This window comes from Acinonyx jubatus, chromosome D2 (genome assembly GCF_027475565.1).
Source record: "Acinonyx jubatus isolate Ajub_Pintada_27869175 chromosome D2, VMU_Ajub_asm_v1.0, whole genome shotgun sequence".
NCBI lineage: Eukaryota > Metazoa > Chordata > Mammalia > Carnivora > Felidae > Acinonyx > Acinonyx jubatus.
In genome coordinates, this window is record NC_069393.1 from 39,531,037 (window position 1) to 39,545,903 (window position 14,867).

At 36.9% G+C, this 14,867-nt stretch overlaps 1 pseudogene; it reads right to left on the bottom strand.

Moving 5' to 3' along the window:
* Positions 1–488: 488 nt before the first annotated feature.
* Positions 489–1,851, bottom strand: LOC106970510 (histone-binding protein RBBP4-like; annotated as a pseudogene).
* Between the last annotated feature and the right edge of the window lie 13,016 nt (positions 1,852–14,867).

Here is a 14,867-nt window from a genome sequence, read left to right on the forward strand (position 1 = left end):
CTTTCTGTAGCTGCTTCAGACCTTTGTTACCAGTAAATTCCTGAAGAAAATTTTTTTTTTTTTACTTTTTTGTAATGTTTATTTTTGAGAGACAGAGAGATAGGGTGAGCAGGGGAGGGGCAGAGAGAGAGACACACACACAGAATCCAAAGCAGGCTCCAGGCTCTGAGCTGACAGCTCAGCACCAATGGGGAACTCGAATCCATGAAATCTGAGACCATGACCTGAGCTGAAGTCAAATGCTTAACCAACCGACTGAGCCACCCAGGCACCCCCTGGAGAAAATGCAAATATAAGTCTGTGGATTTACTGAATCAAATCCCCCAGTTAATATTTAGAAAACACCCTCTGTTTGGGCTATACCATTGTTGATGGTACTTATCATAGAGGGATAGCCAAAGTTCGTGTGTCAAAACCAGTGTTAAATCAACCTCAGGGTTGAAAGGAAAAAAAGAAGGAGTTTAAAATCACAAGAAGCACCAACATATCTAGGACCCCTGTCTTTCTGGATCCATGTGTCCTTCAGGATCGTCATCATTATAAATGTCTCTGCCATTTGCCAAACCCGCATGATATTGTCTTCTGATACAGAACAAATCACTCAAGGTTCGTTGGGATTCCAGGAGAAATCAGATATCTTGGCAGTGTGACCACCATGAATAAAGAATTCTGGTGGCCTGTCCTCTGCACCTTCTGAGGATTGTTTCTCTCCAGTGTTACTTAAATCGCAGACATTCAGTCTGTGATCAGTACCACCAGAAGCCAACATAGTTGCCTTGTGAGGTGACCACTGAACTTGGAATATTTCATCCTTATGTGATTCAAAGGAATGCAACTTAAGTTTCAGATTTCTCAAATCCCACAAGGCAACAGTCTTGTCAGCTGATCAAAGCGTAAGAGACTCTTAAATATGGAGAACAAACAAAGGATTGCTGGAGGGGTTGTGGAGGGATGCATGGACTAAATGGGTGAGGGGCATTAAGGAATCTACTCCTGAAATCATTGTTGCACTATATGCTAACTAACTTGGATGTAAATTAAAAAATAAATAAATTATTTAGAAAAAAAAAAGAATGAACTCACTATAAGGATTGAAAGAGAGGTAGTTAGTTCACTTCGGCAGCATGAGCATCAACTGAGGGGCTTGCTTTGGAAGTATTGTTTGAAGGAGTATCTCAGATCATAAATTTCTGATCATCAGCAACTGACCCAAACAGAGACTCAGGTGGCAGATGCCGGGAAACATTTTCTACTACTGCTGTATGCCCTGTAAAGATGGTCTTCACATCCACAACTTTTCCTTCCTTTAAAACAGTACTGATGTCCCACAGGAGGATGGTATGGTCATCTGAATCACTAAGTAAGTGCCCACTGAGATTTGGGTTCCAGGAAAGTCCATAGCCTTCCTTCTGATGTCCTTGGAGATGCAAGTCTGGGTTGCACTCTCCAGAAGGGTCTGGTTTAGAAGGATGTTTGGTATAGTCAAAAACAAGAACATCACCAGATGGAGTCTTTGTTGCAGTGACACAAGGGTCCTGGGGCATATCGTGGTGGCCTGTTTACTTCTCCTTCATGGTTGATCTTAATTTCTATTTCAAGGTTTCCACTAACTGAGCCAAAACCTCCAAATTCTCCTTTCTCACTGCCATAGTGGGAAGCATCAAACTGAGCATCATCGTTAGGGAGCTGCACACGGGCTATCACAAGGAGGTTTTGTTCATCCCATGTGTGTGTTCCCAGGACAAGTCGATGAGTGCTGAAGTCTTTCCCTTCTGGTCTGGTTTCATCTGGAAGTCACTGTGCAATTAGGCTAGGCCACTCCAGAGCATGAGTCATCACCAAATCGTAGAGAAAAGAAGAAAATGGATGTTCTTTATCCATATTTTGTACTCTTCTTTGATCACATGTTCTTCTACTGCATTGGGGGCCGGGGAGTGGGGATCCTCGGGTCGAGTTCTGCATGCTGGCTCTATTGTTTCCTCCAAACTAAAGATATTTAAACTGAAATTATTTCACTTAGCATAACACTCTCCAGTTCCACCCACATTGCTACAAAAGGCCATATTTCATTCTTTCTCATTGCCACGTAGTACTCCATTGTGTATATAAACCACAATTTCTTTATCCATTCATCAGCTGATGGACATTTAGGCTCTTTCCATAATTTGGCTATTGTTGAGAGTACTGCTATAAACATTGGGGTACAAGTGCCCCTATGCATCAGTACTCCTGTATCCCTTGGGTAAATTCCTAGCAGTGCTACTGCTGGGTCATAGGGTAGTTCTATTTTTAATTTTTTGAGGAACCTCCATACTGTTTTCCAGAACGGCTGCACCAGTTTGCATTCCCACCAACAGTGCAAGAGGGTTCCTCCACATCCTCTCCAGCATCTATAGTCTCCTGATTTGTTCATTTTGGCCACTCTGACTGGCGTGAGGTGTGTTATGCTAAGTGAAATAAGCCATACAGAGAAAGACAGATACCATATGTTTTCACTCTTATGTGGATCCTGAGAAACTTAACAGGAACCCATGGAGGAGGGGAAGAAAAAAAAGAGAGAGAGAGAGGTTAGAGTGGGAGAGAGCCAAAGCATAAGAGACTCTTAAAAACAGAACAAACTGAGGGTTGATGGGGGGTGGGTGGGAGGGGAGGATGGGTGATGGGTATTGAAGAGGGCACCTTTTGGGATGAGCACTGGGTGTTGTATGGAAACCAATTTTACAATAAATTTCATATATTAAAAATATAAAATAAAAATAAACTGAAATCATGATGTTCATTTTCTCCTACATCCCTCAACTAATAAAATGGCACAATGTAGGCCAAATATCTTGAATCATTTTGATGCTTTCATTTCCTTCCCCTATTTTATCACCAAGTCCTACTGATATTATAGCTTAAACTACTACAAGCTGCTACTGTTCTTTCTGGGGACCACCGAAATAGATCTCTAAGTGGTGGACCCACATTGTTCAGCTGTACCTCCCAATGCATTTTCTTTGCTGCATTCTACAGGATCTTTTTAAATTGGAATTTATTACAACTGTCTCTTTCTCGCCTACCTCAATTTAAAAACCTTCAATGGGATTCTCTGTTGCTTAAAAATGTTCTGCATGATCTATTGCCTACTAATGTCTTAAGCCTTATCTTATACCTGCAGCCCTCAAATTTCTCAATTTCTTTATTTCCTTTGCCCACTTTAGCCTTGAATAATCCAACCTCTATCACTTATCCCCATTGTTTTCATCTGTATATGTGTGTGTGCATGTGTGTATATACATATATTTACATGTGTAGATACATGTATATCTTTTTTTCTCTTTTACCTGTTTAGAAAATATTAAATTATTTAAGCATGAGGAAAATTACAAAAAGAAGATATGATGTCAGTGGTACCCACTACCCGTACGTGACAAAGGTATCATTGCCAAAATTGCCACCTGTCACTTTTTAAAAAATACAATATTTTAGATACAGTTCATGTTCCTTTTGAATTTCTTTCCAATTCCATTCCTCTCTTTCCCAAGAGGCATCCATGTCCTGAAATTCGTGGTTATCCTATCCACCCAAGTCCACAAATCCATATATATATTTATTACCCCTTTATTTTCTCTTTTCCCACCCCCTCTTTCTGACTAACACATCAATCTATTGCAATGCTTTTTTTCACTTTCCATTGTTATATAAAAGTAATCTCATTATAGTTATAATTCTGCGAAGAGTTTTCACTCAATGTTATAATTCTGATATTCATAAATATCAATATGCATAGAACAATGTATTCATTAACACTGGAAATATTCACCTTTCCTCTGTTGATGAAATATTTATTTTTTGTTTGCCTTTTTTTTTGCTACTATAAACAATGCCACGGTAATATCCTGATATGTCTCCATGTGCATATGTATTTAAGAGTTTCTCCCAAATATGTACTGAACATGGATGGATATTACTGTATGCACAGCTTCAATATTGCTAGATATTGGCAAATTGCTTTCCAACTTTGCTGTAGGCGCTTCCACTTAAAGCAGCAATATTTAACTTTCCACCTCCTCATACCCACAGTATTGATGACTGTGAGATCGCATCTAACACTATAAATTGTCCTTATCTGATTACTAAAGATTAAGTTTCTTTTCATATGGGTATTAGTCATTTGAATTTCTTCTTCTTAAATTGACTCTAGATATCATTTGCCCATTTGATTTTTCTTTTTGGTTAGTCTGTCCTATCGATCACATACATGCATTTTATCAACATTCTTCAAACTAATCCTGAGCTCGTTCTGTATGCTGCAAATATCATCTCCCAAAGTGTAGACAATTTTTAAAAATTTTTTTTTGATGCTTATTTATTTTTGAAGGAGAGAGAGGCAGAGCATGAGTAGGGGAAGTGCACAGAGAAAGAGAGACACAGAATCTGAAGCAGGCTTCAGGCCCTGAGCTGTCAGCACAGAGCCCAATGCGGGGCTCACAAACTGTGAGATCATGTGACCTGAGCCAAAGTCGGATGCTTAACCGACTGAGCCACCCAAGTGCCCCATTATAGCCTATTTTAAAACTTAGTTCAGTTAGCAAAGTCTTTTTAGACATGGGGAATTTTTAAAAATACAGTGTCAAATTTACCCACATGGTATATTTTATTTTTTGTGGTTGTTCACTGTTCACAAAACCTTATCTCACCATGATATTCTCCTATATTTTTCTCTAAGTATTCTAAAGGTTTCCTTTTCATATTGAGAGCACTAGTCCTTTTGCTCGGTATACAGGGCAAGGTGGGGATCTAATCTCACAGGTTTCCAAATCAAATTGTCAAATACCTGAAAGCAATTTATCAAACAGATCGAAGATGGACAAACTGAGCCCATGGACCTGCTGCCTATTTTTGTGAATAAAATATTACTGGAAGACACCCTTTTTGTTCTTTTATACAACGTATTTTGCAACTTTTGTGGTACAACAAGCAGCACTGAGTAGTTGTGACAGAGATAGTACCTAAGATAGTTACTACCTGGACCTGCAAGACAAAATTTGCCAATCCCCAGAACATGCGATCGTTTCTTTACTGTTTTAAAAAACAAGAACTTGTTATATACCAAGTTTCAGTAAAGGGTTTGCTTCTGGACTCCCTCTTCTGTTCTGTCTGCCTACAAATCCACTCTGCTGGGAATATCACACTATTCAAATTTCTAAAGCTTTATAACATATTTGGTTACCTGGTATAGCAAACTCTCTCCACTTACCTCCCACCTGACTCTGCTCTAAAATTTTCATGACTGTTATCAGACTTTTATTAATCTGTCTGAATTTAAGATCACTCTGCTAAGCTCTGTGAAAAGCACATTTAGATATTTATTTGCATTTAAGAAGATATGATATCTTTAAGATACTGAGTCTTTTATCCATGAAATGAGATATAGCTTTACTAATACAAGCCTTCTTTTATGTACTCTGTTAAATATTAAAGTTTTCTCTGTGATTGCTTTGTACAACACTGGTCGATTGATTCTTAGATACGTTCACACTCTCTTCCTTCTATCTCTCACCTCTCGTATTCTCTTTTTCCATTTCTGCGCCGCATGATGGATAATTTTCTCCGATCCATCATTCAGCTCATTAAATCTCTCCTTAAATGTGCCTAATCTGCTATTTAACATTCACTGAGTTTTTTCAGGGGCTGTAATTTTACTTCTAAAAGTTTCATTTGATTCCTTTTAAAATACGGCTGTTCCTCTTACAGTTTCCATTTTTTTCTAATCCTCATTTTATCCATTTAATCCTTTCAACATATTTACTTTATTGTGCCTTTCAAATGAGTCTAGCCACTCACATCAGGGGGATTCTTAATTTTGATCTCCTTCCTAATGCTGATCCTCTCATGGGAATCTAATATGCTCTTTATTCTGACAAATTTCCTACAGAATGGTTTCTAATCTCCTCCTGCTCAGTGCCTTGTGCACGTTCATGTGTGATCTTTTGCAGTTGTTTGTGTCATTGGTTAGAATAATTTCACCACCCTGAGGATTCCAGCAGCTTGCTCGTATTTAGATTAGGACTTCATGCCAGTGTCTCTCACAGGAGCCACCTAGAATCCCAGGACAGAATCAACGTCTTTGTCACTTTGCCTTTTATTTATTCCGCCTTCCTTCAAGCTTCTCTGCCCATTTCAAAGGTCCAATGGGCACATCTCTTCCAGCCTCATAGGTATTCAATCCCCAGGTTCAATTCGCTTCTGGTATTTCCCCAGGTCCTGGCTACATCACCTCACAAGCAGGTTTTAAGACTGCTTTTATTTCTACCATAAGGGGATATGACATCTTTCTTTTGACATCAGTTGTATTTATTGTATTGTTATCATCATTATATGTTGCTCAATTTTTTTAATGTTTATTTATTTATCTTGAGAGAGAGAGAGAGAGCATGTACACATGGGGGAGGGTCAGAGAGAGAGGGAGAGAGATTCCTAAGCAGGCTCCTCACTGTCAGTAAAGAGCCTGATGTGGGGCTCAGGCTCATGAACTGTGGGTGAGATTATGACGTGAGCAGAAATCAAGAGCTGGACACTTAACTAATTGAGTCACACGGCTGTTCCAATTGCTCAACATTTTTTATGTACTTACAACAAGTCCACATTCATTCTGACACTGTGGTGCTAGAAAAAGAATTGACAGTTAAATGGGACTTGTCCTTCAAACTTCAACTTTTTTTTTTGATGTTTATTTCTTTTTGAGAGAGAGAGAGAGAGACAGAGTGCAAGCCGGGGAGGGGTAGAGAGAGAGGGAGACATGAATCTGAAGCAGGCTTCAGGCTATCAACACAGAGCCTGATGTGGGGCTTGAAATTACAGACGATGAGATCATGACCCGAGCTGAAGCTGGACGCTTAACCAACTGAACCACCCAGGCACCCCATTAAACTTCAGCTCTTCAAGAAAAGATCCCCTCACCCCACACCCCAGCCTCGGTCAGATGTCCTGTGTCATGCTCACCACACCGTTGTCACCTATTGTATATAACACTTGTCTTAAAGCTGGATCACCACCCTCCACCCATCTTTCTTTCCTCGAGGAAGTATTATTCCGGAACCTTCTCTGGCTTTCCCCACCCCTGGAAACTGGCTGGACAGGGCCACTTTTCCATTGCAATAGTCTTCCTCACCTTGGACCTTGGACTTCACAGGTGGTTACGGGAATCCAGCTTTTTTAAGTTTGTTCAGGTTTCCCACAGAAAAACTTGCAGAATAACAAAGACTGAGGTAGTTTTGGCCAAGATGCTGTGTAGGAAAATAAAATATACTTACAAAACATTTTGATATTTGCTATTCTACATTTGAAATGCATAGGAGAACACACAAATGGCTGTTTCCCGGAATAAAAATATGGTTGAAAGTGACTTCTATTTCCAACACTAGATACTAAAAAGGTGAGCATTAATTTCACATACTCCCTATTAACAAGGTATCCTATTAGACAAAAGACATCTTAGATGTCTAAGATGCCTAAGATCCAAAAGACATCTTACTAAATAATTATAGGAAAAACAGTTAAAATAGAAATTAATATTTAACACAAATTTTATGGTACAACCGTAATTATAAGGTGAGAATTATGACAGTTATAATAGCTGTCGACATATAATAAATACATTGAATACAAGTTTTTTTTAAAGACATATATCTTTATTTGGGAGCCTTTTATCCAATAAAAATAGAATATGCTCAGGTACTGAAGAAAAAAAAAATTAAGCTTATTTATTTTTGAGAGTAAGAGAGAGAGAATCCCAAGGAGGCTCCATGCTGTTACTGCAGAGCCCTACCTGGAGCTCAGTCCCACGAACCATGAGATCATGACCTGAGCCAAAATCAAGAGTCAGCTATTAAGCAACCGAGCCACCCAGGTACCCCAAGATAGTCAAGAAAAACTTAAATACAAATAGATATTATGCAGTAAGTGATAAAGAAAGGTCACACAAAGAAGCAAGTAGGAAATTATGTAAAAACAATACAAAATAACATGGAATTAACAGAAGAATAGTCAAAATAACCATATTATTACTATTTATTAATAACCACATTAACCATTATTATTAAATATTAATAATATTTAATTTAGAAATTAAATATACGTAGTATGTCTTCTAAATAACTTGGATTATAAAGGAAATTAAAACTAAAGTTAGAGATTTTCTTTAAATGAATACAATCGAGAGTACTCTGTATATGCCATCTATAGCATTTAGAGGGAAAATATATTCTTTGTTACACTTACCAGAAAATAAATTAGCAGGGGCGCCTGGGTGCCTCAGTCGGTTAGGCGTATGGCTTTGGCTCAGGTCATGATCTTGTGGTCGCGAGTTCGAGCCCCGTGTCAGGCTCTGTGCTGACCGCTCAGAGCCTGGAGCCTGTTTCAGATTCTGTGTCTCCCTCTCTCTGACCCTGCCCCCGTTCATGTTCTGTTTCTCTCTGTCTCAAAAATAAATAAACATTAAAAAAAAACTTAAAAAAAAAAAGAAATTAGCAGAGTATTGTTAGTACAGGATAGAAGTGTCCAGAATATTACTACAGAGTGCTAAAAATAAATTAGCTAAACATTCAAAATAAAATTTAAAAAACAAAAAGAAAATATGAAATAATAATAATAAATGAAACCATAGAGCTAGTCCTTAAAATAAAAGCAGATGAAAAATAAAATATGAACTACCTGAAAAAAAATACTATGCAAGAATAACATAAATGGTAATGTAATTATAGACAGAAGTCTTTAAAATACAAATACTGCGGCACCCGGGCAGCTCAGTTGGTTGAGCTTCTGATTTCAGCGTAGGTCATGATCTCGCACTCCGTGGGTTCGAGCCCCACATCAGGCTCACTTCTGTCAGCAGAGAGCCACTTCAGGTCCACTGTCCCCCTCTCTCTCTGCCCCTCCTCCGTGTGTGCAGTCTCTCTCTCAAAAATAAATAAACATTTTTTTATTTTTAAAAATAAAATGCAAATACTCTCTGTCAATGAGTTTGAAAATTGATTGAGATACATATACGTATATATTCATACAAAATATACAAATGAATGTATGTGTATATATATAAAATCAATTGATGTGTATAAAATACATATATACATGCATGAATATCAATTTGTGCATTAATATATGACGTATATCAATGCATGTATTCAAGATAACCGAAGAAAGAAAAATATCAATCCTTATATATAAGTGCTAACCACCTAAAAATGTGAAAAAAACTTCACTGATAACTAGCAAAATTATATAAATTTTATGAAACAAAAATGAAATGCTTTTTAAACTGGAACATTCAGAAGAGAAATCAGCAATCAAGGTTATTGAAAGAAAATATGTATTAAAAATGTATAAATTCAAGAGAAACTTCATAAGAGAGAGAAAAAGAGAGCACAGAACTGTGGAATGTTTTGATGATTATCTTTCTTTTTACTCCAAAAGTACTGATACCGTGTAGTTTAAGGAAAATAGAGTCAATGCCTCAATAAAGGGCTGACACTCAGCTCTGCCACTCACAGTCATTCTGGCACTAGAATCTCCATCTTGAATCAATGACAGTGTTATTGGCTTTAACTTTGACAATGAAGTAAACAATAATTAGAGGCAGAGTCACAGGTGACTGCCTAGTCCTGCCCTGAGAGGTATCTGGTGAGGAGTTTGAGAGGACGAGATAGAGAAAAAAGAATTTCCTTTATAAATATGCAAACATAAAGAAATATTTTGAGCCTTTATGCTTGAAATAAGTGCAGATTGGGTAAAAACCTCTCCAGCTAATTCAGGCCAGTGATATATCAGGAGTTGGTTCTCTCCATCGTCGCCCTTGCATTAGGGAGTAAGTGCAACCTGGGAACAACAAAGGCTTGGAAAGTGTAGAAATACTTTGTCTTCCTGCCTTAGGATCTGAGAAATCATAGTTGCCTACTATTTAATAACATATTCCTACCCTTATTACAACCAGGAAGTTTGGACCCTCCTAATGGGGTCAGTGGTAGTTAAACACCAAAATGGGGGAAATAATGAAAATACGCTGAAGGATGTGACTGAAAACCTGAAGCAATTAACAGAATTCTTCTGGGAGGTTTGAGGATGTACAGGTGTGAAATGGGGAGCATTGAGATAAGGCCCATCATGGCACATAAGAAAGACAACTACTGCTTTCTCTGCAAAACACACGGGGGATAAATGGATTTTTAGGACCATCTTGAGAAGGAAAGAATTAGAAAAATGGGGACCATATTAAAATTATGTAAAAAGATTATTGAAAGTGAGCACAGGGGTGCCTGGGTGGCTCAGCTGGTTATCTGTTCTACTCTTGATTTCGGCTCAGGTCACGATCTCACAGTTCATGAGATCAAGCCCCATGTCAGGCTCTGCACTGACAGCATGGAGCCTGCTTGGGATTTTCTCTCTCTCTGCCCCTCTCTCTTTCAATAAATAAACATTAAAAAAAAATAAAGTGACAAATCATATATTAAAGACAATTTTCTACTGATGTTTCTGAATACTTTTAATTAATGAAAGCTATAAAATATAGAGAAAATTTAGTGAGTCCCCTCGTTTGTATTAAGAACTGAGACCATTCTAGGCAGTTGAGATTCATAGGACTACTGTGCCTCACCCATCCTCAAAAGTGAGACTTATGCAAGTATTTTAAGCCCGGGCCTAAGAATTAGGCACAATGCACTGATGCCAAAAGCTTCAAGCCTCCATGGTAGCAGAAAGTGGCCTTTAGGTTTCTAAGGAAACGAGATTTTAGGTTTGAAACTTGACTTGGGCTGATTTGAATTCAAAAACTCATGAGGATCCAGACCTGCGAGACAGGAACAGAAAATGACACAGGTTAAAAATAATGTATCTGCTTTGGCCACCAAAGCAGATAGTCAAGAGCAACAATTTGCCAGCTGTGTACTTCTTCCAATTATATTGTATCATTTTAAAGAATGAATTATTCCCAGTCACTACCACCACATATGAAATAACCAGAGGCAGAGAAACAGATTCCAAGCATTTAAAAAGACATGCCTCAGGGAGACTCAAATGCACAGTTGAAAATATTTTCGAAAGCCCACACAGCATCTCTTAGGCAGTAGTGAAGTTCCTAAGTAATTCATGGCTGATTCTAGAGACAGTATGTGTGTGCATAAATACACAATCATACTTGCCAATGTATAGCATATATACATATTATATGAGACTAGATATAGATTACATCAATTAAGAGTTTCCCACATAAGAATGAAATTTAAATTGTAGAGAAAACAAGAAATGCCCTGGAGCCTAGTATTTTTTTTTTAAAAAGTGATAACATCAACCAAATAACACATCTCAATAAAAAAGCAAATAATCCTAGCTAGCTATGCCAAATATGGCAGAGCATAAAACAAAAGGAGATTGAACCCTAAGGTGTCAGCACTCATCATCAGGAAAATTTATCCTGGGAGTTTTAAATCAAGAAAGAAAAATAAAAAGCATTCAGGATATAGAGTATTTTAGCTTTTCATTTTTTTTTTTGAAGAAAAACCTCCATTTAATATTGCATTGATCACTTTTATTGTGTTGTTTTTAAAGGTTCTTCCAGGGGTGCCTGGGTGGCTCAGTCAGTTAAGCATCCGACTTCAGCTCAGGTCATGATCTCACAGTCTGTGAGTTCGAGCCCCGCATTGGGCTCTGTGCTGACGGCTCAGAGCCTGGAGCCTGCTTTGGATTCTGTGTCTCCCTCTCTCTCTGACCCTCCCCCATTCATGCTCTGTCTCTCTGTCTCAAAAATAAATAAACATTAAAAAAATAAAAAAAATTCTTTAAAAAAATAAAAAATAAAGGTTCTTCCATCAGTTATGAAAGTGCACAAGTAGTTACACACATTTTTTAACTAGTAAATGTCATTTTTTTAAAGAAAAATTTTAGGTTTACAGAAAAATAGAACAGAAAGTACAGATAGTTCTGATATACTGCCTCCCCTGTCTTCCACAGTTTTCTCTAGTAGCACCATCTTGCACTGATGTGGTATATTTGTCACAATTGATGAACCAATATAGATACAGTGTTTACTAAAGTCCATAGTTTACATATGGTTCACTCTTTGTGTTTTATATTCTCTGAGTTTTGACCCATGTTTAATGACAGGTGTCTGTCATTTCTGTATCATACAGACTAGCTTCACTGTCCTAAAAATCCTCTGTGCCCCACCTGTTCATCCCTTAGTACTCCTTGCCCCTAACCCTCTGGCAACCACTTTCCTATCTCAATAGTTTTGTCTTTTCCAGAATGTCATATATACAGAATCATAAAGTACGTAGCCTTTTCAGATTGACTTTTGCTTAACAACATGCTTTTAAGATTCATCCTTGTCCTTTTATAGCTTGATAGCTCGTTTCTTTTTATTTCTGAACAATATTCCATTATATGAATGCACCAGTTTGTTTATCCATGTACATATTCACGGACAACTTGGTTCCTTCCGGTTTTTGGCAATTACAAATAAAGTTTTTGAAACATTCACGTGCAGGTTTTATATGGACTCTTCACCAGTTATGAAAGCATGCAAAGTATGTTTTAATCATCATATATTTTGAAGAAACAAAACGTTTCTCTTGTATCCCAACGTATCTTAGCCATGCTTGTCCATGTCAGATCCATTTGTTCCATCAGACCAAATTTGGTCTTGCAGTAGGAACTGGGATTGAAAGGGGGAATGTAAGAAGTTTCACAGAAGCTCTTGATTAGAAGGAATACTGATGGTCATCTGGGTGTTAGTTCCTATGTCCTTGAGCTCCATGTTTGGGTTCTTCTACGTATCTCTCTTATTTGCACAGCTTCTCCTGACCAAACTTTTCTAGTTTGGCATGCTCTGAATTTTAAAAATATTACTTTTTGGATTGCACCATCCGAATTTCTATTTCTTAGCGCTATACAAAAATAGTAGATTTAATCATTTTCCTGGAAGCCTTGAGATTCTTGAAGACATTTTTATATTTTACCAGTTCTTTCAAACTTTCTTCTTAGGATATATTTCTCAGATTTTCATCAGCATGATCCATTCATGATTCTAGTTCAAGTATATCTCAATTTTTCACATTTTTTCTACCTAAATGAAAAAAATTGGTATGTCATTCTACAGGTTAATTAAACAACAGACAATGATAAAATTTCATGGCTTTTTTTTTTGCATCCTTTTTAATGCCAAAATCAAGCTATGAATATGGTATAACTAACCCATTGTTTATAGACCACGCTTGTTATTTGCATTGTTGAGTAGAAAGATGGACAAACCCAGACATAATCTTAAAACCTTTGCAAAAAAATTTAAGGATGCTATTTAAATTTAAGGGTCGGGGTGGGGAGGAACTAGGATATATCTCATTTGAATTATTAGCAAAATTGCAAAATTCCATAGTAAATTCATTTTATGAAAAATAAAACAACCACAAAAAGAAAAAGAAAAGAAAGAAAAAGAGAAAAAAAACCCATGCAGACATGAGGTGGATTAAAATCGCAATCACTGTATTAATTACAATGGATTCAGGTTAGAATCCCAGTGGATCCAAGTGGATCCAGGTTAGAAATAGCAGGAGAGTGAATTGAAAAACTAGAATAAAAGCTCTAGAAATTCTTCCAAATAAACATTTTAAATATATGGAACAAGTTCATATAGGAAAAATAAGAGAAAATCAGAAATAAGAGAAGATAAGAGAAATCTATCAAGCAGATTAAAGAATACATAAGAAAATATTGAGAAAAAATAAAGAAAATAAAGAAAAATTCCCTGACCTAAGGTCAAAGGACAGACTTCTTTTTAAATAAAACATTAGATTTATTTTTTTAATTTTTTAATAATTTATTGTCAAATTGGTTTCCAATAAACACCCAGTGCTCATCCCAACGGTGCCCTCCTCAATGCCCATCACCCACTTTCCCCTCTTCCCCACCCCCCATCAACCCTCAGTTTGTTCTCAGTATTTAAGAGTTTCTTATGGTTTGCCTCCTTCCCTCTCTGCAACTCTTTTTTTCCCCTTCCCTTTCCCCTCCCCCGTGGCCTTCTGTTAAGTTTCTCAGGATCCACATATGAGTGAAAACATATGGTATCTGTCTTTCTCTGCCTGACTTAGGACGCACTTAATAGTGAAATTATCGAACAGGTAAAGCTTCACTATACATATGCAGGCAATTTTTTTTAATTAAATGCAAAAGAGACAAAACCATTCCACAAATATCCAAAAAGAGAAATTATAAGATTTACAAAGCAATAGTATCAGGTACAATCAAACTGTTCTCTGAAGCACAATAACAAAATTCATGAAAATGTACAGAAAAATAAGAAGAAAAGTTTACACACAAGAAAGCAAGCTATAGAGATAACAATAGAAATGAAAACAAAGAGGAAACAAAGCATATTAGAGACAATCAACAAAGCCAAAAATTGGTTATTTGAAGAGAGTGACAGAATTCATAAACCTCAGGCAAGCCAAATCAAGAAAACTAACAACAACAAAAAAGCCTGAATTATAAATATCAGAAATGAGAAAGGGAATCACACTATAGATTCCAAAGACATTGGAATCATAAGAGGAGTCTATGAAACAGTTTATGCCAATAAATATGAAAATTTAAATTAAATGAACTAATTTCTAGATTATTATTGAAGAATAAACAGAGTGTCTTAATAGTAATACATTTATTAAAAAACATAATCTATAATTTAAAATCTTCACACACACACACATACATGCACACACACAAAAGCACATCAATCACCAACAGATCTTCCATGTGAATCACAATTCTAAACTTTTATAGAAAAAAAATGTAACCAATCTTACACAATTTCTTCCAGATAACTTTTTTAAAAATGGGGA